This window comes from Lissotriton helveticus, chromosome 6 (genome assembly GCF_964261635.1).
Source record: "Lissotriton helveticus chromosome 6, aLisHel1.1, whole genome shotgun sequence".
NCBI classification, from domain to species: domain Eukaryota; kingdom Metazoa; phylum Chordata; class Amphibia; order Caudata; family Salamandridae; genus Lissotriton; species Lissotriton helveticus.
In genome coordinates this window covers 1,937,356,227-1,937,377,838 of record NC_136067.1, presented here as the reverse complement: position 1 = coordinate 1,937,377,838, position 21,612 = coordinate 1,937,356,227, and positions in this window count along the sequence as shown.

Here is a 21,612-nt window from a genome sequence, read left to right as displayed (position 1 = left end):
CGGGCAGTAAGGCCTGACTAGGCTGCCAGCAATAAATCAGTCAGCAGGGCATTACGAGCGAGGCAGAAGGGAGGCACGAGGTGAGTGACGTGCCGCGTGCGATGTAAAGGCGAGAGGGCCTTAAGTCAAAACAATGAACCCGAGCGTTAAAAGCGCAAATACAGACCGGATGACATGGGGGAATAAATCAGCAGGGTCGGGAGCCGGCCTCCATTAATTGGAGGACGGGTGACCGAGTCAGGGAGTAGAGTAAAACATATAATGAGACAGAATAAATACACGGTAAAGAGATCGATATACTGCAAGGTTATCAATTAATAAGTAATGGCAGAATAAGATATTAAAATAAGCATTAAGGACAATTAGTAAGAGCAATAACATAAGCAACTTCTCTGCTTGGAGCCGCATTTAAAAGAGGCTGATTGTCATGTGCTCATGCCTTTTATCTGTTTGCTAATGTTCTATTGTGGAACCTTTGCTTTATGATGTATGCGGCTTCTTGGGTCTGCATTAAAAGTGATATGCATAATGGTAGCCTCCGGTCTTGTAATGTATCTAACGTTTGTACAAGATGTAATAAACTTTGACTTGTTGTTGCTTGCAAAGCACAGGATCTCTATGGCTTGGATGTCCATCACTTGCCAAGTGTGCAAACAGTTCTCTGTACTCCTTCCGTAAGGATCACTCCGCACAAGGGGAGAAGCCTTTAAAAAAAGTCGCATGATATTTGCAGAAGTAACGTGGAAAGTGCCACCTGGCACAGCTTTCCAGGCACACTTCTGGAAACATCGGAATATTGAAAACCTTGGAGGAAGTGGCAGCTAACACAAAGACCTCCTAAGGATCCACTTGAATGTTTAGTGTCAACTTTATGTTACCCCTACAGATGTTTATAAAAACTCTATTTGGAGGTACACTCTGTTTCTTAGTGGGTCTGCTGACCGACAATGCTTACGCAACCCGGTTAGACATTGGACTTCAGTCACCATTTGAATACGTTCCAGCGCGACAAGGAGCATGTTCCTCATGACATTGCAGTACTAATCCATGCCACTTGAAAACAATTAAACGAATGCAATATGCCATCAGTAATTAGATTGACTACATGTTTGTGGTAGGGCTCCTGCAACCCCAAATTGTTTTTTTCTTAGACTAGTTTTTTTCTCAAATTTCTATTCCGGCAGGGTATGTTCTAAATGAGAAACATCTTGTCTTTACAACCTATAGTTTTCTGGGATAGAGTGAGACGATCTTCATAGTCTTGTGACTCCTCCAAATCTAGGTGGTGCAACCCAGGCAATGTCTGCAACTGAGACAATGTTACTTTAATTCTACAGTTTTTTTGAAGAGTTTTTTTGGTCTAAATCTGTGAAGAATGCAAGAAAGAAGTTTTGGCATTGTTTTAAAGTTAAACAATATAAAATGCAGCAGGTAATTGTTTTGGGGTCTGGGATTATGTCATATTTACCGAAGCGACCAATGTGTTTTCGGTTTGGGTTACTACAAAACCAACCAGATAACTAATGGCGCCATTGGCCCTGAATTCCAACATCGCATGAGTTCTCAGAATGACTAGATATTGGAATCTGGGAGTCAATTCCCTTGCCATACAAGAGGCTAAAGTGTATTAACCCCTTGGCCGCAGCGCTAATTTCGCAGTGGCGTGGGGGGTTGGAGGGTGAGCGCGGCACCACCATGCTCATGACGCCACCATGCCGTCATGAGTCACGGGCGGTCTGTGCTCATGACGGCGTGGTTCTGTCACGGCACTGCCTGCTCATTAATTCGTCTGTACAGGCAGGGAATTAATGCCGAGTGGGCTGAGCGGCAGCCGAAAGACGGAACCACGCCATCATGAGCACATTGGTTCCGTAATGAGCAGGCAAGGGGTTAACTTTTGTGAATTATGTAAACACATGACTTTTTCCACATACCAGCACGCTCATAACACAATTTCATTTGTAGTTTTCCATTAGATTCCCTTTTCTTTTTTAAGCATTACATAAAAGAAAATGTCTTCAACTTGTCTCATTTTGTGTAGCTTTCCAGTGTTTGAAGTTTAACCAAAGGTTTGTTTCCAATACTTCAAGAGTATTTGGTGCTTCTTCATATATCGAGGTATGAGATTCTTGTTGGCCTTTGACTAGTCTGTTGAAGATCAGCAAAAGCAGTGAACACAGGTTTCAAAGCCGGAGCCGCTTCCTCAGCCCTCGACAGATTCACTTCTAAGTTAAGCTCATTGAACTTAGGTCACAGAGGTAATTTTGGTTGTAAAGTGTAAGTTTCAAGCCGAAATGACCTTTTTATGTCTACCAGGAATCTAAAAAGATACTAAAAGGCACTTCTTTGCCACGAGTGTGGGTAATCCACAGTAGTATATTTCTCTCAAGTGCGCGGAAGTGGGCATTTCAAGGCATGGGTGCCTTGGACTACTGGAACACATGCATAAGTTTAGGTCTCAATTACTTACTGGTAATTGCATTATCCTCAGTCCTACTCCCTCGCTTCCATTACTTACGTAGTTGAGGCATCCCTGCCTCACCAGACACCCATACCACGTGATTTATCACGCAGGGGCTATAAGTAGCCTCCACCCCCCTCAACCCTCCTGTATTACCACAGAGACCAAAACCATACCAAATGGTTGGCCTGGACTACCAGGGAGGGAGGGAGGGATGTAAGTAATGGAAGCGATGGAGTAGTACTCAGAGTAATGCAATTACCGGTAAGTAATTGAGACATTACCTCCTCGTCCCTCTCCCGCTTCCATTCCTTACGTAGTTGAGAAGTACAAAGCCAAACAGGACAACCAAAGAAGGTATGCAAAAAACAGGTTTATTGAAAAACACAGACAACTGGGAAAAACCACTACTCAGGAAGCATAGTGGAAAGAACCCTGTACCCAAAAACATCAGTACAGTCAACCTCCTGGGTTGGACCGAGTAGAACAACCCCGAACCCCCAAAGGAGAAAGGTGCCGCACCGCCTTGCACGCTAAAGAAATCAGAGACCAAACCCAACGACTCGAGGAAGGAGTAGAATGATGCAAACCCCGATTCACAGGCCCAAAATTAACAAAAAGCTAATCAGACAAACGGAAAGGAGCGACCCATTCCAAATAGACCAGGAGAGCCCGCCAAACATCCAAAGAGTGCAGCCACACCTCATACTCCGACACCGGAGAATCAAAAAAGGAAGGAAGGACCAACTCCTGATCTCTGTGGAACTGAGAATCCACCTTAGGACGAAAGGAAAGGATAGGTCTGAAAACAATCCTGTCTTCAAAAATCCGACGAAAAGGATGCTTGGAAGAGAGAGTGCCCAGCTCACCCAGGCAACAAGCAGAGGAAATGGCCACCAAAAAGAAGGTCTTGAAGAACAAATGGTGCAGATCCACAGAAAGCAAGGGCTCAAAGGGAGGGGACATCAAAGCGTCCAAGACCAGAGACAGATCCCAGGTGGGAAAATGCCGCAGAGGGGTATGAAGAACATTACCCAAATCCCTAAAAAGGCGACCAGCTAACCCATCAGGATCCAAAAGATTGCCCAAAGAGCTCCAAAATGCCTTAATCGCAGCCCACTGTAAACGAAGGGAAGAAACCTTCAAGCCCAAAGCAGCACCCCTGGAGAAACCGCATCACCTCAAACAATGAAGAGGAAGCAGGGTCCAAACCCCTGTCACTACACCACCAACTGAAAGAACGCCAGTGTCTCAGGTAAGACTTGTTTGTCGACGGGCGCCTAGCCGCCTGCAGAGTAGAGGTCAAGCCAGCCGGAACACTTTTAGTCAGCAGACCTAAGCGTTCAACCTCCAGGCCGCCAAGCGCATTCTGACCAGAACATCCCGCTGCAACACCGGGTACACCAAAGGGGACGGAGACAGAGGCTGCAACCATTCCACCTCCGACCTCATCTCCACCAGGAGAGGCAACCAGGAGGCACAAGGCCAAGCCGTAGCCACCAGAAACACCGGAGCCCCCAAGGAACAGACCCGTATAAGAAAGCGGAGAAGAAGGGGGAAGGGAGGAAAGGCATACAGAAGCCCGCGAGGCCAGGGGCAAGAGAGAGAGAATCCACCGCCCAGGCGGCCTCGCCTGACAAACCGGGCCACCTTGGCATTGCCCAGACATGCAAAGAAGTCCACCACCGGAACACCCCAACGCACCATCGGAGCCACAAACAACTCCTGATGGAAGCAGAAATCCACAGAGGACAGGATGGCTCTGCTGAGAGCATCTGCTAGGGAATTGAACAACCCCCGAATGTGAATAGCCGAGAGAGCCACATGGTGAGACTCCGCCCAACCAAACAACTGCGACGCCACCAGAGCCAGAGAAGAGGACCTGGTCCCCTCCATCTGTTCATGTAAGCCATGGCAGTAACGTTGTCCGTCCGAACTAGAATCACTGAACCCCGAATAAACTGGGAGAAGGCCAACAGAGCCAGACGGACTGCCTCCAATTCGAAGACCTCCTTCCCTGAGAGGGGGACCAGAAGCCCCTGGTACGATGAACCCCCAGCCAGGCCCCCCACCCCGAGAGGCTGGCATCCTTGGTGACCACTACGAGGGCTGGAGGAGAGAGAGAGAGACCCCCTTCAGCAGATGATCCCGAACCAACCACCAACCCAGAGCTGACCTGATCAGAGGGGACATCAGAATCGGAGAAGAGAGGGGAAGGCAATGGGGGGAGACCAATGCGCCAGAACATGAGCCATCAGAGTGTGCAAATGAAACCAGGCCCATGGAACCAGAAAGACTGTGGCCACCATGTCCCCCTGCACCTGGAGCCAATGACCCGCCACCTGAACCGGACCGGACAGAAGAGACAGGATGTGTGATCGAATCTTGTCCACCTGAGCCACTGGCAGAGTGACCGCCCCCAAATCCATCCGAAACCGAGCCCCAATGAAGAGACGATCCTGGGACAGAACAAGGAAGGACTTCCCCACATTGATGAGAAAGCTGTGCCCCCTCAAAACAGCCAGGACCACCTCCATGTGACTGAGAGCCAACCGGAATGAGGGAGCATGGACCAACCTATCGTCCAGGTAAGGATGGAAAAACATCCCCTGGGCGTGGTCCAATGCGACCAAAGGAGCCAGAAGCTTGGTGAAGACCTGTGGAGCGGACTTCAGCCTGAATGGCAAAACCGCAAACTGGAAGTGAAAGTCGCCGATCGCAAAACATAAAAACTTCTGATGCCCCCGAGCCACCGGAACATGAAGATAGGCGTCCTGCAGATCGATAGAAGTCATGAAGTGTCAAACCCCCACCAAAGGAATGATTGACTGCATGGTCACCATCTTGAAGTGAAAGGTCCAAACCCTACCATTCACCCTCTTGAGGTCCATAACCTGCCGGAATCCCCCTGACACCTTCCGGACCAGAAACAAAATGGAATAACAACCCTGACCCCCATCACTGGGAGTGAATGTTTGACAATGTTCAACATTCCGTCCATCATCTTTTTGTGTTGCAATAACCATTGGTGTATTGCCAATATTCAAGCCTTGTTGGCTCGCTATGACTGGGTTCACTATGATGAGTTAGAGAAACTCATGCAGTTCTTACCCGACGAACACAAGACCAAGGCTAACGACCTTATTCAAGAGGGTAAGCTCATTACAAATACCTCTATTAGGTGTGCCCTAGATGCGGCAGACACAGCAGCCCATACAATTAACACCAATGTACTCTTATGGAGGCATGCTTGGTTGAGAAGTTCAGGTTTCAAACCTGAGGTACAAACCTCCATCCTCAACCAACCCTTTTATAGGGAACATCTATTTGGACCAGCAGTTGACACCTCGCTGGAAAAAATGAAAGATACAGAGGTCGCAAAGTCGATGGGGGCTTTGCAGTCCCCAACCAATAGAGGTTCCGTTCGCTTCTTCTTTTATGGGGTGGCTCTAAAAACATATCCACAGACACTACCTCCTCTTACAAAGGTAATACTCAATCCCCTTCACCGAAAGTTTTTTCAGAGGAGGTACTACAAATTATCCAGTATGGTTACTGCCTGGAACTTGCAGCCAATCCCCGAAACATTCTTCCAAAACCACATGCAATGTCAATGGAACATCTCTCACTCTTAGAGCAAGAGGTTGTTTCACTCCTAGAAAAACAGGCTATAGAACCAGTCCTGTTAAAATACCAAGGGACCAGGGTATACTCCCTGTACTACTTGATTCCAAAAAAAGAATGGCTCTCAAAGACCTATATAAGACCTCAGACAACTAAATCTCTACATCTAATCGGACCACTTTCACGTGGTCACACTTCAACAGGTTCTCCCGCTCCTTCAGCAAGCTGACTTTCTATCCACTCTGGATCTAAAGGACTCCTATTTCCATATTCCCATTCACTCAGCTCACCCCAAATACCTCAGGATTATGGTCGAAGGCCATCATTATCAATTCAAATTCCTCCCATTCGGAGTAACTACAGCACCCAGGATTTTCACAGTGTCTAGCAGTAGTCGCGGCTCTTCTAAGAAGACAGCACATTCACGTCGTCCCCTATATTTGACGACTGGCTAATAAAAGCCAGATCGCAACAGAGCAGCGTACGCCACACTTGAAGAACAGTCCAACTGCTTCACGACATCAGGATCACTACAAACCTCAACAAGTCTCATCTCTAACCATCCAACACACAAGTATTTCTAGGAGCCACAATAGACACTCAGAAAGCTCAAGTGTGTTCCAACCCAGCCAGGATCTGCAACATGCAGACTCTGATATAAAAATTTCTGCCTCAACACTCATTACCAGCTAGAGTGTTCATGCAACTGCTAGGGATGATGGCATCTAGCAATTTAATCGTCTTTACACAAGACTCCAAATGTGTACCCTACAGGAATGCTTAGCACGACAGGCTCATGGTCAATTATCAGATCTAGTGTTGGTGGATGGCCACACCCATCACTCTCTGCAGTGGTGGAACATACAAAACCTTTCCAAGGGACAGCCATTCGGCAACCCGGTTCCACAAATAGTGCTAACGGCAGACTCATTGCTCACTGGTTGGGGAGCTCATTTTTAAAAAGATATCATTCAGGGCATGTGGATTCGGCAACAGAAACAACTCGACAGCAATTATTCTAGCATTGAAAACCTTTCAACTTCATCTAGTAGGCAAAGTTATCCTGATTCGCAAAGACATGACAGAAATGTACTACATACAGAACACCTACCATGAGTAAACAACCAGATTGCAGATTTACTCAGTCGCCAACAACAGCAGATCCACAAATGGGAACTGCACGGTCAAGTTCTCCTCCCATTTTTCCAGATGTGGGGGTCCCAGAGATAGATCTGCTTGCCACCCGCCTAAACGCAAAATGCCCAAACTTCGCATTCAGGTATCCACACCCATTGTCCAAAGGCAATGCGCTATGGATGGAGTGGTCAAGGATATTTGCTTAAGCTTTTCCGCCTCTCCTTCTCATTTCATTAGTGGTTCGGAAACTCAGACTGCAGTCCCTGACACTAATCCTCGTTGCTCCCACGTGGGCCCGTCAACCCTGGTTCACAACCCTGATGGAGCTATCAGTAGTTCCTCAAAAAACTGCACCTTACTGTAATCTTCTCACTCAGACCTGTGGAGAGATAAGACATCCAGATCCCAGTCATCTCAAATCAGCGATCTAGCACCTGAAATCCTATAGTTTGGTTATCTTAATCTTCCGCCACGCGAGCATGCTATGCAGCAAAGTGGAAAAGGTTTGTCATTTACTGTAACAACAATAACATCAATCTGCTAGATGCTTCATTTGCTACTACATATACAACATTCCAATTTAGCATACACATCTATATTCTTACATCTTGTTGCAATAGCTGCGTATCTTCAAAACGGACATTTGTCTCTTTTTATAGTGCCTGCTATTAAAGCATTTATGGAAGGACTCGAGTCATTCCACCCAGAAATCCACCTGCTCCACTGTGGAATCTCAACATTGTTCTTACAAGGTTCATAGGTCTGCCTTTTTAGCCATTGCACAAATGTGAACTACAATTTCTCACATGGAAGGTAGCCTTTACTCATATCCATCACATCTGAGGAGAGTGTGTGAGCTTCAGGCACTAACCAAAAAAGAGCCATTTTTACAAATACACCAAAACGGGGTGGTTCTAAGGACTAACCCGAAATATTTACCTAAAGTCATTTCTGCCTTTCATATCAACCAATCTGTTGAGTTGCCTGTGTTCTTCCCTCAACCAGATTCCGTGGCACAACATGCTCTTCACACCTCAGATGTCAAAAGATCATTAATTTACTATATAGAAAGGACAAAACCTTTCAGGAAAACCAAGCAACTTTTTGTTGCTTTTACTCCACCATATGAAGGCAAGCCAATATCAAAATCAAGTATTGCACAGTGGATAGTTAAGTGCATTCAGATATGCTACATCAAAGCTAAACACACATTAACAATTCCTCCTAGAGCGCATTCTAAACGCAAACTGGGGGCCTCTGTTGCATTCTTGGAAATATACCCATAGATCATACCTGCAGAGCTGTAACATGGTCTACACCTCACACATTCACAAAACACTATTGTGTAGATGTGTTAGCAAGACAAAAAGCTAGTGTGTGCCAGGCAGTTTTACGTACACTATTTCAGACAGCTGCAACAGCTACAGGCTAGCCACCTCTTTGGGAGATAACTGCTATATAGACTATGCATAGAATGTGATCTACAGCTCACATGCCTCCAACGGTAAATGCTACTTACCACAAAATGCATCTGTTGTTGGCATGTAGAGCTGTAGAATCTCATGCACCAACCCGCCTCCCCGGGTACCTATACTTGTTGCAGTACTATCTTACTTAGATACAATATACATGGACATCTCTCTTTACTACTCTTACTAACTCCATCATCAACCTCTGAGGCAAAACAATCTAAGGATGGAGTCGCTGCCCATGCACACTATCACCGAAAGGAGGGGTCACCTACCTCGTTATTGGAAAGACTTCTTCGAACAAAAAAAAGGGCAAACATCTGGACCCAACACTAGATGGCTATATATGCATAGCATGAGATTCTACAGCTCTACATGCCAGGAACAGATGCATACTGTGGTAAGTAGCATTTACCTTGTAAAATATTACATTGCTGTTTCTCATTTTCCAATGTAACCCTAACCATGCTGAATTTGCAGAATTTATTACTAGAATGTATAATTTGTGTATAAAAAGTCTTCAGGTTTAGTTTTTGTGGGATGACTCAATTTTTACACTGGGTCATTTTTATAGATGTTTTAGAGCTGCTATTGTATCAGCTGCTGGGTGACTTTTTATTTTTCTTCCTGAGACACAGTCCATTTGCATTAGATTTTCTTATGGGGATGATTTCAGCACTCTTCATGAGGTTGACCCTTTGTGGTTTTACTTGGGAGTTACGTTTTATGAGTCTGTATTTCTGTAATTGAACCTGTATAGCGTTTTCATACATTTTTCTCTGTACCATATTTACTTAAAAATCTGTGCTAAATCCATTATTTACTTATTTTTGATCTGGATCTATGTTATTACTGCTTCCTTATTCTGTCTTATTCTGCTGAAATGTATATTTTTCCATGAGGAACGTAATCTTTAATCGCTAGATCTATCGGAGATACTGGAACCAAATTAATTGGGTAGCTATTGGGATTTTCAAAATATTGGGGTTCCCATTATTAGGGTGTGGCTTCCACATAGTAGCAGTCACAGTAGTAGTTCACAGTAGCAGTTATGGAGTAATTAGTTAGGATCCTGTTTCCACATGAAATAGATTTTTAGTTTGCTAATAACTTTGGCGACGTTTGACAAATTTTCACAAAGCATTCCAAAAAAGGGGTACATCCACCTCCGCTCAATTTCAGGAGCATTTGGGAATGGAACGTCAAGAGAGGGCTGAGAAAAAGGCGGTCTCAAAATGCATTTTCCCCATACAATTTCCCCTAGGAACTTTAGATACAGCTACTGCCAAAGCGGCTTAACGAAATAAAACCATATTTGGAAGAAAGATAGATCTTTACCCCAGTATGTGCTTTATGTAATTTGGTGTAAATCCTTTTGGTAGTTTTTGAGAAGTGAAGGTTCAAAATGTATCAATACAAAGCTGCTGTTTATGTTTATGGGATTTGTAAAGCGCATGACTACCCTTGGGCATCTCAGCGCTATTGAGGCAGTTTAGTGGAGTTGGGTACTTGTCTTGTGGAAAGAGCCAGGTCTTAAATTTTTTCCTGAATTGTGCTTCTTCTTGGATAGATCGGATGTCTGGGTCTAGCCTGTTCCAGAGCTTAGGTATCAGATGGGAAAACGATCTTCCACCCCATCTGGCTCTTTTTGTTAACGTATCCTTCATGAGAAACTTTGAGCTTGACCTGAGCTGTCGTTTGGGGTGTGTAATGAGTAACCAGGCTTTGAATGAGTGCCGGACCCCTTCCGTGCATGGCGCGATGAGCCAGATTGAGAGATTTAAATTTGATTCTGGCGTGAACCGGAAGCCAGTGCAGTTCCTTTAATCTTAATTTTATAGATTGACGTCTGGGTATGTTCAATAGTAGTCGTGCTGCTGCGTTTTGAGCAATTTGAAGACGGTTGATTACATATTTAGGAGACCCCAAGATAACCAGGGTCTGAACCACTGTTCTCCTTGCGTCTTCCGGGAGTAGGGATATAATCTTCCTGAGCAGACGTAGTATCCCAAAACAGGTGCCGGAAAGCTTTTTGGCCTGTGTCTCCATTGTAAGATTTTGATCTAGCCACGTGCCAAGATTTTTTATGGCCAGCATGGGGGAAGGCGGTGGTCCCCAACTGATTGGCCAAGGAATTTCAGCACAAGGATTGAAGTTGTTTCCCAGAATCATCAGTTCTGTTTTGTTGCCATTTAACTTCAGTTTACAGTCCGCCATCCAGGATCCGATTTTCTTAAGGCAGGGAACAAGCTGTCGATGGTCAGAGTTAAGGGTGTCTGAGATTGAGAAGACTAATTGTGTGTCATCCGCGTATGACACGATGGAAATGCCGAATTCTTGGATGATATGGGCTAATGGACTGAGGCAAATATTAAAAAGGGTTGGGCACAGGAATGAGCCCTTGGGCACTCCCCAGGGTGCTGGGAAGGGGTCTGACTTAAACCCGGCCTCCACGCATTGGAAGGACCTGTCACTCAGAAAAGAGGTCACCCATTCCTTGGCTGTTCCGCTAATGCCCGCCCTTTCCAGTCCCTGAATCAGTACTGTGTGGTCTACCGTATCGAATGCGGCGCTCAGATCTAGGAGCACCACTGCAGCCATTTTTCCCTGATCTAGGATGGCTTTGAGTTTTTCAGTGACCACTAACCGTGCTGACTTGGTACTGTGCTTGGGTCTGAACCCCATCTGTGTCTGATGGATGACATTGTTGTTCTCGAGAAAGGCAGGGAGTGTGGTGTTCACGTGCTTCTCTGCCATTTTGCCCACTATGGGCAAGATTGATATTGGGCGGTAATTTGATAACTCAGCTGGGTCCAGGTGTGGCTTCTTCAACAGGGGTTTGATGATGGTGTGTTTCCATTCCTTTGGGACCGTGCCATTTACGAACGAGAGATTGATGAGGTTTCACAGTTGAGTAATGACGGATTCCCCTCCTTGGGTGAGAATGTTGGGAGGGGCTGGGTCTAGAGGAGAGCCTGACTTGATTTCTCTTAGAAATGCTGATATCTGACCAGGCTTTGTGGGAGGGATGGTTGTAAGAGACTGTATTCCCCATGGAACTTCAATCTGAGATGCGTGTTGTGGAGGAGAGGTATTGCCTAAGATCCCTAGGGGCTTAGGTTGGAAAGAGTTGTAGATAATTTCAATTTTATTTTTAAAGAAGGTGGCCAACCCATTGCACCTCTCTTTAGAGTGTTCGGGCTGTTGGGCTCTTGAACTGTGGTAGTGAGGGATTTTACAATCTTAAAGAGCTCCCTCGGAGAGTTGGAGGATTTGTCAATTTTTTCCTCATAGAAGGCAGGCTGTAAAACTGTGAAGAGGCAGATTAAAAGAATCAGCTCAAAAAATGTTTGGCAGGCATTTTAGGGCGTGGGTACTCAGATGATGGGTCATAGAAAAAAATAAGAGGGGTGGGGGTACCCCCCAAACCTGTGAGTGAAAAAGAAACGAGTATACCAGGGTGGATCAAGGGCTGAGGAGATGGCCGCATTTTTTAAGTAATATATAAGGAGGGGAGGGGAATGCTTGCTACCCTAGCCCAAGCCACTTATTGACCCCAGAGACTCCATCCTGTGGGACCTGATAATTTTTTAATAAGTAATTTGGAGATGAGGGGCCAACTGTGTCACCCCTCCCGGATCCAAGTATTACATCCCAGGGAACCCATCACCTTCTGGCCATGACGCAATATTGCTCCGTCCTCTGGCATGATTACAAAACAACATCCCTGCCAGCATTAGGAGGGGTAGAGAAGAGTGGATGTGCTCCTGCACCATGAGCAGAAGTTAAGCCCTCACCAGGCAGGTGCTTATTGATTTTTGCAGCACCCAGGAAGGTTGCTTGCTGGGGAAGCCGGCAAGGCCGCAGGGGCCTTGGACTTCCCACAATATCCAGCATGAGGAGTTGTGGGTGACCCAGATGGAACCGGGCACCCACAAAAAATACAATATTGCCACGGCAGTGTAGGAGTGGGCTCCCTGCACTGCTATAAAAAAAAAAACATTTTTAAATCGTTGCAGCCTCACAGCTTCACTATTCCATCAATGAGGCTCTCCATGCAGTATTCACTGCTCCCTCCAGGGAGAGCCCCATAATGCCCTGTATATTAAGTACAATTATACAGAAGAAAAATATTATCTTTGTTGTGGTGACCCAAGGAATGGCAACAATGTATACAAGTGTTGTGAGGGGACTGCCAGGAGCAGAGCAGCCCCAAGGATGAGTAAAAATTAAACACAGCCACCTGGGTCATTTGATGCATGACCCCTGGAGAGCTTACCATTATCTTTAAAGCACTCCTAGCTGGAGCTGTATGCTCTTCAACTAGAGTGCAGGGGCCTCTATTGGTTGTTTCTATGGCTGCATTTTGCTGCCTGAAGAGTGTTCAAGAAATACTCAAACACACATTTATTGTTTGAAATAAAAATGCTTTATTTTAAATGTTTGTGAAAAAATATGCATTGCCATGTGTGTGTTTAGTAGCATTACTTTTTAATATTTTTATTGATAAATTATTGTGCTGAATTTTTGGCATAGCCATTAGGTCTGTTGTTATATATGTTGATGTACTTAGACCATGCTGAAATCAATAGCCAGCCTTTTATATATTGGTTTCCTTACCCTTTGATAAAGTCAGTAGGTATGCCATATTTAAAATGAAGGTTGAAATGACGTTAAAAATGGGCGAAAATGTTAGTTGAACTTTCAAATTTAAACCTTAAAAAAAAAAGCCATTGGAATTCACCAGTTCTAGTTAACTAAAGTAATTATAACTCTAGTCCTCACCATGCACTGCTTATGACCTTACATAGTACATCACTCACGATATGATATCAATGACAGTTCTGTACATGCTGAGGGAGTAAGTTATAGTTACTAGACTGAACAAGAACTGGTGATTGTCTTTTTTTCTTTTGTTTAAAAAGTTACGTTTTAACCAAAATTTACACCTAATTATAACGCCACTTTAATCTTTGTTTTTTTTTCAGTGAACTTCCAAACTTTCTTAATCTAAAGTAAGATATTTTTCCAAAGCCTTCCTGTCCCCTCACTTTAACCTTTTATTTTTTTTGTGGTATGATCACAATTTGTCTTGAGAATAATATATTTTTATTCGCTAATCAACTTTTCTTGCAGACCCGGGGTGTGGCAATGGGGGCCTGCTTTTCTCCCAGTTACGCCTGTCTCCACATGGGGTACTGGGAGGAGCAGGTCCTGATGAAACAACATGCTGCCACCATGAACACTAAGGTCAAGCTTTGGTTAAGGTACATAGATGACCTACTTATAATATGGGACGGTACTGAAGATGAGGCTGTACAGTTCATAGAGATATTGAATACCAACAACTTTAATATCCAATTTACCAGTACTCTCAGTAGGTCATCTATTGTTTTCCTAGATGTTGAGGTGTATGTACAGGCAGGTAAACTTCAAACCAAATTACATCGTAAACCTACAGCAGGGAACACACTGCTGCATGCAGAGAGTCAACATCCTGCACACCTGATTCGTAGCATCCCTTACGGGGAAATGCTTCGAATTCGAAGAATTTGCAGCAATGAACTTGATTGCCGGATGGCACAAACCCTCTGTAGAGAACGTTTCTTGCAAAGAGGCTATAAACCAGCAATTATTGACAGTGCTATGGTTAGGGCCAACAAGATAGATAGAACCACACTCCTGGGCTCAGGAAGTGTTCGACCCGTAATTCCAACAGCTAGGTCAGGGGAGGAGACAAGGCTAATAATGACTTACAACAGTCAACACAAAAGTATTTTCAAAATAGTCAAGGACAATTGGTTCCTGGTCTCCAGTGACCCAATCATTGGTTCTCAATTTTGCCCTCAGCCCAGCATTACCTACCGGAAGGCACGGGCTATGCAGGACAGTCTTGTGTCCAGCAGCCCAGAGGTAGCTCAAGCCTCATGGCTCAGTGGCAGCAAAGGTTTTTTGAGGTGCTCAAGTTGCAAAGCATGCAAACATGGCATTAGTAAAACAGAGGTGATGACTCCTCTTTCTCCCTTTCCTATTAAAATTAAACAGAAACTAAACTGTAAATCAGAGTTTGCTGTTTACGTCCTGGAATGCCCATGCGGGTTGAGGTATGTGGGAAGTACCCGACCGCATGTTCACAAGCGGATATTACAACATCTGCGAGCTATTACGCATGCAGACGCTACGTACCCGGTAGCCAGGCACTTTGAAAGCCAACATGGAAAGGATGCTTCCCTACTGAAATATTTTGTGATAGATTGTGTTCCTCCCCAAAGGAGAGGTGGTGATCGGGAGTCTCTGTTGTGAAAATTGGAGACCCGATATATAATCCTATTAGACACCAAGGCACCACAGGGACTTAACATTGGGGAGGACTGCCACACCTATCTTTAGGTTCTAATGTCCATTTGATGCCAGTGACATGGTTTTGTGCATCTCTTTTATGTCCACTCTGTCAGTTTGTATATATGAAGTTTTAACCTGTATTACTGTAATGTGACTTACTTTATGAAATTGCTCTGATGTTTATTAACTGTTTCCCTATTCATCTCCATGACCATTATTTTAATTCACCAATCAAATATAGCACTAACAGTGGGAATACTTTATTCCATCACAGTGTTTTAGTAAAATGCGTATTTTGCACATGTGTATTCTCCAATATAGGCCTGCGGGAGTATTAGCCCACTTGGGCTCTATCACATTGTATTTAATTAGGAGTCCATGACAAACGGAACCTTAATTTTCATTGTGTTTTGTACAGAGTTTTGGTGATTTTAATGGTTATATTTTTAACATATATATGACTATTTATTGGCTTTAGCTTTTATCTCATTTTAAAGGTTATTTTTGCCGTTGCCATGTAGACTCTTGTAAATAGATGTCAGCAGTATTTGGATGGAAGTGTAGATGTTTGATAACTATGCTCACCATATATCGCTTATGACTCGCAGCAACTATTCTGGTATATACTTGTGCTAATTTGGACATTCATGTCGTTATGCAACATTCTAAACGTTTGGGAACTATGATAGTATTCTGTTTGTTTCCATTAACACGTGATGGCACTTTGCACTTTAAATAGGTGATCAGCCCTCTTGACGCTTGTCATGTGATCAAGGCTATCTCTAGCCGAAACGCGTCATGGCGGACTGGTGCTGGGCTAGCACTCAATAAAGATATTTGCACTTTCCTTGGGTCTCGCTGCTCTTGTTTTGCTCGACGGCGACTGCTGCTGCTGTTGCTGACCATTTCGACTTGAGAGCACTACGTACCTCATATATATATATATATATATATATACATACATATATATATATATACACTCTCTCCCATACATGAAGTCTGCTGCTTTTTAGTTACTGCTAGCTTCCATCTGTAATCATGATGTGCTTTATATGTTATAATAGCAATAAAGTCAGTCTTTGCACAGGGCTTCACTAACCTGTGATCTTAGAATTCCTGGGAGAACTCAAGTTGGAGTTAAGGATTTAATGCAGTGGGTTGTGTTTGAGTTTCCTCGATTGCTAATGTTTTGGCTCTTGGATTTTCTCTCTTCAGTTCCCTTCAGCTTTGACCCGAACACTGCATCATCCTGGCTAACAGTCTCCGATGACCTAAACACTGTGATAGACCAAGGCGACAATGTTGAGCTAAAAAACCCAGAACGTTTTTCTTTCACTTCCTGCATCCTGGGCTCAATAAGTTTCTCCAAAGGCAGGCACTCCTGGATGGTGGATTTGGGAAGCACCCATTATTGGCGAGTGGGACTAGCCAAGCAGCGTAATCGGAGTGAGATTTCCTTTGATGATGAATCCAAATATAGCCTCTGGTACATTTCCCACCGGTGGGAGAGCAGCCACTGCTACCAATGTGGGGGCTTCACTTCTTCTTGTACTTTTGTGAAACTGTCCAAGTACCCAAAGAAGATCCGTGTGGAACTGGACTGTGATGAGGGAGAATTGTCGTTTTACGATGAGCACAATTCTCACATCCACACCTTCTATGAGTATGTTCAAGAAAATGTCTTTCCATACTTCTATGTAAGGGCTTCAAAACCCCTCACACATCCCAAATCATTGAGGATATGCCCAATAACAATATCCATCCGAGAGGAACCTTTTCATTAGTCAAGTTCCCATGCTAACTTTGAACAGGTGTTCTATACTGTGCGGATTCATCTTTCTTTATATTGCTCCCACTCCTTTTTTAACCCAAAGTTGTTATTTCTTCAAATGTTGTTGAAAAAAAATTATAAATGTATGGTTATGGCAAAATGAATACAGTTTATTATGAGATAGTGAATATGATTTAAAAAATCAATATAACCAGCTTATTGTATGATCTAAAATATATTATGTTTTTGAGCTGCATTTTGCTGAATCTTTCTGAGTTTGCTAACTTTGCTGCCATGCGAAATGGAATTCTATATATTTACGCATTTACCTCCTGTCATGTGAAGAAGGTAGGGGTAAAGGTTTCTTTGTGTTTGTGTATATATGTATATGTGTATATATATGTGAAAAATATCTTTCAGGCTTATGAATTGTAGTTGAGGCACTTAATACTCCTATATGAGCCTTGAGGAAACTCACAGCCGGTATATATCCCAGCACCGCAGCCAAGGGTTATCTGCGCACCTCCAGGGGGAACCAGTGACATATACTATGTACTGTTGTTGCAGTCTATTTTTCTAATATGAGACAACACATCATAATTTACTTTTTAAAAACTAGTTTAAAAAGAAAACCTACTTTCGAGAGAAACAGCAGCCCGTTGATTTGCTCTGCATTTGTCAGACATGGAGTGGCGAATAGTGTGTATAGTGAAACTCTGTTTACCTGGTCGTTACTTTCTTTTTCAAAATGAGCTTGAAGGGAAACAGAAATTATCATGTCATGATTTTGAAATCTACCAATGAAATCAATATGTGCACTGCTAAGAAAAGGGACAAGCTTAAGTGGACGGTGACTTTTAAAATGGTGGTTTGAACACAGCTGAGCGATCAGGTGGAGTGCAATTGTGTTTTCCCCTAGGGGGTGCAGCGAGAAGCATCTTTAGGGGAAGTGTGTAGTGTTGTATGATATAAAATACATGTGGCTACACTGAAAACTGAATTATATTGTGTGTCTATAACTATGATGATGTGGTATTTTTTCATTAATACGTTTACCTACATAAATGGACTGTTTCACCCTTTTACACTTGTAAAACCTTGTTTAAGTCTATGAGATATGGTGAACTACTATTTACTGGCAGATGCCCATGCCAGAATCGACCAGAGAAATTCTGAACAACCATTTGAGGTACACAGTGTATGTCTATATGCTAAGGCATGTCATAATGTGTACATAGCTTGGGGCCACAAGTACTGGACTATCCAAGCACTGCGACCTACCTAGGGTGTCCAAAGATTTATATGATCTACCCAAAAAGTGCATTCCATATTTCATATAGGAAATTTCACAATGTGCATTTTCCTATGAAAATATGTCTACACTGAATATAGTACTGAATAGTTCGTCAGCACATTGTAAAATTCAAAGGTTATTGCAGTTGTACTGGTGGTGGTTTGAGTGGCTTGCTGTAGTGGTGTGATTTTTAGTTGTTGTGCTGTTGAGCTTTTGTGCTCCTCTGATTTGTTTTGAGATATTTGTAGTGTGTTGTGTTTTTGTTAATCTTGTGTGTGTCTGATTTGCATTATGATATTTGTGTGCTCTTGTGTTGAGTGCTATTTTGTAGAGTTGTGCTGACTTGCATGGGTCTGTCCTGTTCGGCTTTATGATGCTGTGCAGTTTTTGTAGAGGTGTGTTATGCTTGTTTTTATTAGTTTATTGTAATTTGCTATTGAGTTGCATTTCATGCTTGTTCCTTTGTGTGATGTGCTCTTGCTATGTTATATTACCAAACTTTGCAGGAAAGTAAAACTTGAGTCAGTGTGCTTTTGATGGAGTAGTGTAAATCTGATCGATTTGTGAGATATTGGCATTTTAAAAAAAAGGCCAGGTGGGCTTTGAAGGTTTATCACTTTTGTATATGTCTGTTGTCTTGAGTTTCTAATAATCACGTTGGATGTTTTTGTGACAGCCATTTTATGTTGCAGGAACAGCCTCCATTTGGGTAGAGTCTTGTTTGAAACATGCCTCAAAATTCAGGGGCACCCCCAGGGAAATAAATATGCAGGGGGTGGGGGGGAGGGGTGTATATGGCATCTTCCTCGACCCCAAAATTATGATGTAAGCCTTCTGGAAAAAGAAGGGTTGGATGTATGAAGCAATCGCCTAAGGAGAAATGTGAACTCATCACATTTTTGGATTATGCTGTCCCTGGGGGGCAGGGAAGTAGACTTCTCTCGAGCCAAGACACTAGAGCAGTGTTGGGTGTGCAGGGAGCTGGCAGGAACCATCGGGCGCCTCCCCAACATTCACCGAAAAAACTGCAGACGCCAGCTTGGCTAGGGCACCAACCATTGAAAAATAAAAATTCTGCATCCAGGTGCACATTAAAAAACAGAAATGAGGAAACCAATACAAAACTGCCTAAGCATCAAAGAAAACTCCAAAGGCTTCCCTGAAATATCGCCGCAACAGCACAGGTAAAACTGTGTATACTGTGTACCTTGGTGCCCGAGAGAGGGCAGGGCCTTCACCACCAAGCAGTTGTGTCCTGTGGACTGACGGGAGTGCTGCAGCCCCCACAGGAGCCACACTAAAAGCTTATAGAAGAATTTCTCTAAGTCTCCTATGGGTTTTAGTGATGACACCTTAACACCTAGAGAGGTTTATTTTATTTTAAAACACTCTTTTACTGTTGTGGTAACACCCTGATAAAGCCAGTAGGAATGACTTGCAGTACCTGCACACTGTTATTAGATGCCCATGTTCTTCCTCCTTTTTTCTCTCGCCCATCTTTGGTCCTGCTCCCATCACAAGTGGTGACGGAGGTACGTCTGTTTTCTCCATAGACTAGTTACGCCGCCTCTTTCTTCCTTCAAACCTTGCCTTCTTGCACTTAGTGTGCGGTGTCTGACGCTGCATCTGGCCTGAACAGAAGCAGAAAGAGTCCCAGGATGAACTACACCAGGTGCCGTAAAATGGACCAGAAGAAGAGGACACCATGTGAAAGGAGGTGCAAGAAGTAGAGGTGCAAGTCCTTACCAAAGACTCACAGGAGGAAGAATTTGGAAGGGAGGACCTGCAGGTAGCTCAAACCTTGCAGTAGAGAAGCTCAGGCCTATCCCTCATATTGGTTTCGAACCTATATGCCAATATCTGTTGTGGAGACTATGGCTATATATTTGTTCAAATTGATCGTCAGATATTGGAATGATCAGGCTAGACGCATTGGTACATTATGCTGTGTGGCAGCCCAGACCCGACGCATCTGGTTTATGCAGGAATGGGGGATTCTGTATGCCCATTTGTACAGACAACTTGAAGGGGGAAACAACTGTATGTCTTCAGGAGTCTGATCAGGGGGAAAGAATTTAAATACTGAGAGGGTTACTGAGCAGGTTAACGGCTGATATCTGGTCGTAGAAGACTCATGGCTAGAAGAGCCAGTAAGGCTAATCAGAATATATGCCCCGCCCCCGCTCCCCTTGGGAAAATCATTGGTTCAAGACGTTCCTGGTCTACAACTGTCCTGATGTTGGGAGGGGGGGTATTTAAACTGCACAATAGAGGCAGATCGGTGTACTGGAGCAGACTCTATAGTGATGGATGTGATGTACAGGCTGCTGATGGAGATGGTAGGTGAGGCATCTCTTCAGGATGTCGTCAAAGGTATGGGGGCAAATGCAGGAATTTTTCCTGGAGTTACCAAGACATTGTGCCTTGCTGAATTAACTTCCTACACGCCTCCTCCGCTGTAAAGTCTGGGTGAAACTCCATCGTTGCCTTTCACTTCCCTGACCACAGAGCAAAACGTTTCAAGGGGAAACTTACAGGGAGGTTCCCTTCTAGCCCAGGCTCTTGAATACTGAACTTATCGCTGTTGGAGAATGAGGAGCTAGTGCTGAACCTCAGAGTTGCATATGTAGAGTAGAGTAGCATGAAGGAACTCACTCTACTGGTGAAAATGGGTGAAAGATTCCAGAGCTTCCTCTAGGATGCAAGCAGAGCGTCTGCATGGGAAAAGAAGAGTGAGTTTAGGAGGCTGCAAAGCAAGTTGCAGCAACTGTTCAAACCCGGGCTAAGGGGGTGGGACATGGGTGACAACCTGGAGGAAACCTGTAAAGGACTCACAGAGCACTTCAAGGGAAAACCTGGGAAACTCTTCTTCTGGACCAGAACCGAGAGCCTCTAAAAGGATGAGAAATGCAACTCGTACTTATTTAGGAAACTTCACTTTGCCCAGAACCTGCTGGTGGAGTTTTGGGACACGCAGGGAACCCCCCAAACTAGAAAAGAGCAAGTCAAGAGAGTCATAACTGACTTTTAGAGTGAAATCTATTCACCAAAGTTGTCTGAAGGAGGCTAGGTAGACAGTTTCCTATAGTGCATCTGAAAACACTCCGCAGAGGACCTGAATGCATCCTTCACGCTGAACGAAGTGCAGTTAGCAGCCATGACCTCCACACGCGGAAAGACCCTAGTTAGTGATGGTTTCCCAATGTAACTCTATTGAACTATGAGACCTGTGCGGCTCTGATTTGCTGAGACTTTACGAGAACATTTCGCAAGTGGGCAGCATGCTGCAGACTTTGCGAAAATACATGATAACACTTCTGTACAAGGAGAATGAAGAGAGGGTTCTCAAGAATTCAGTTATTGCTTTTAAAATTGCTTGTTTTTTTTTAATGAATTTCTATGATTTTTTTAAACATATGTTAGTGTATTAAAATTAAAGCAATCCCTAACTTCTCTTTAACCTTTGCTTTGTCAATGAATATTTCACGTTTCACACTAAATGCAAAAGTTCACT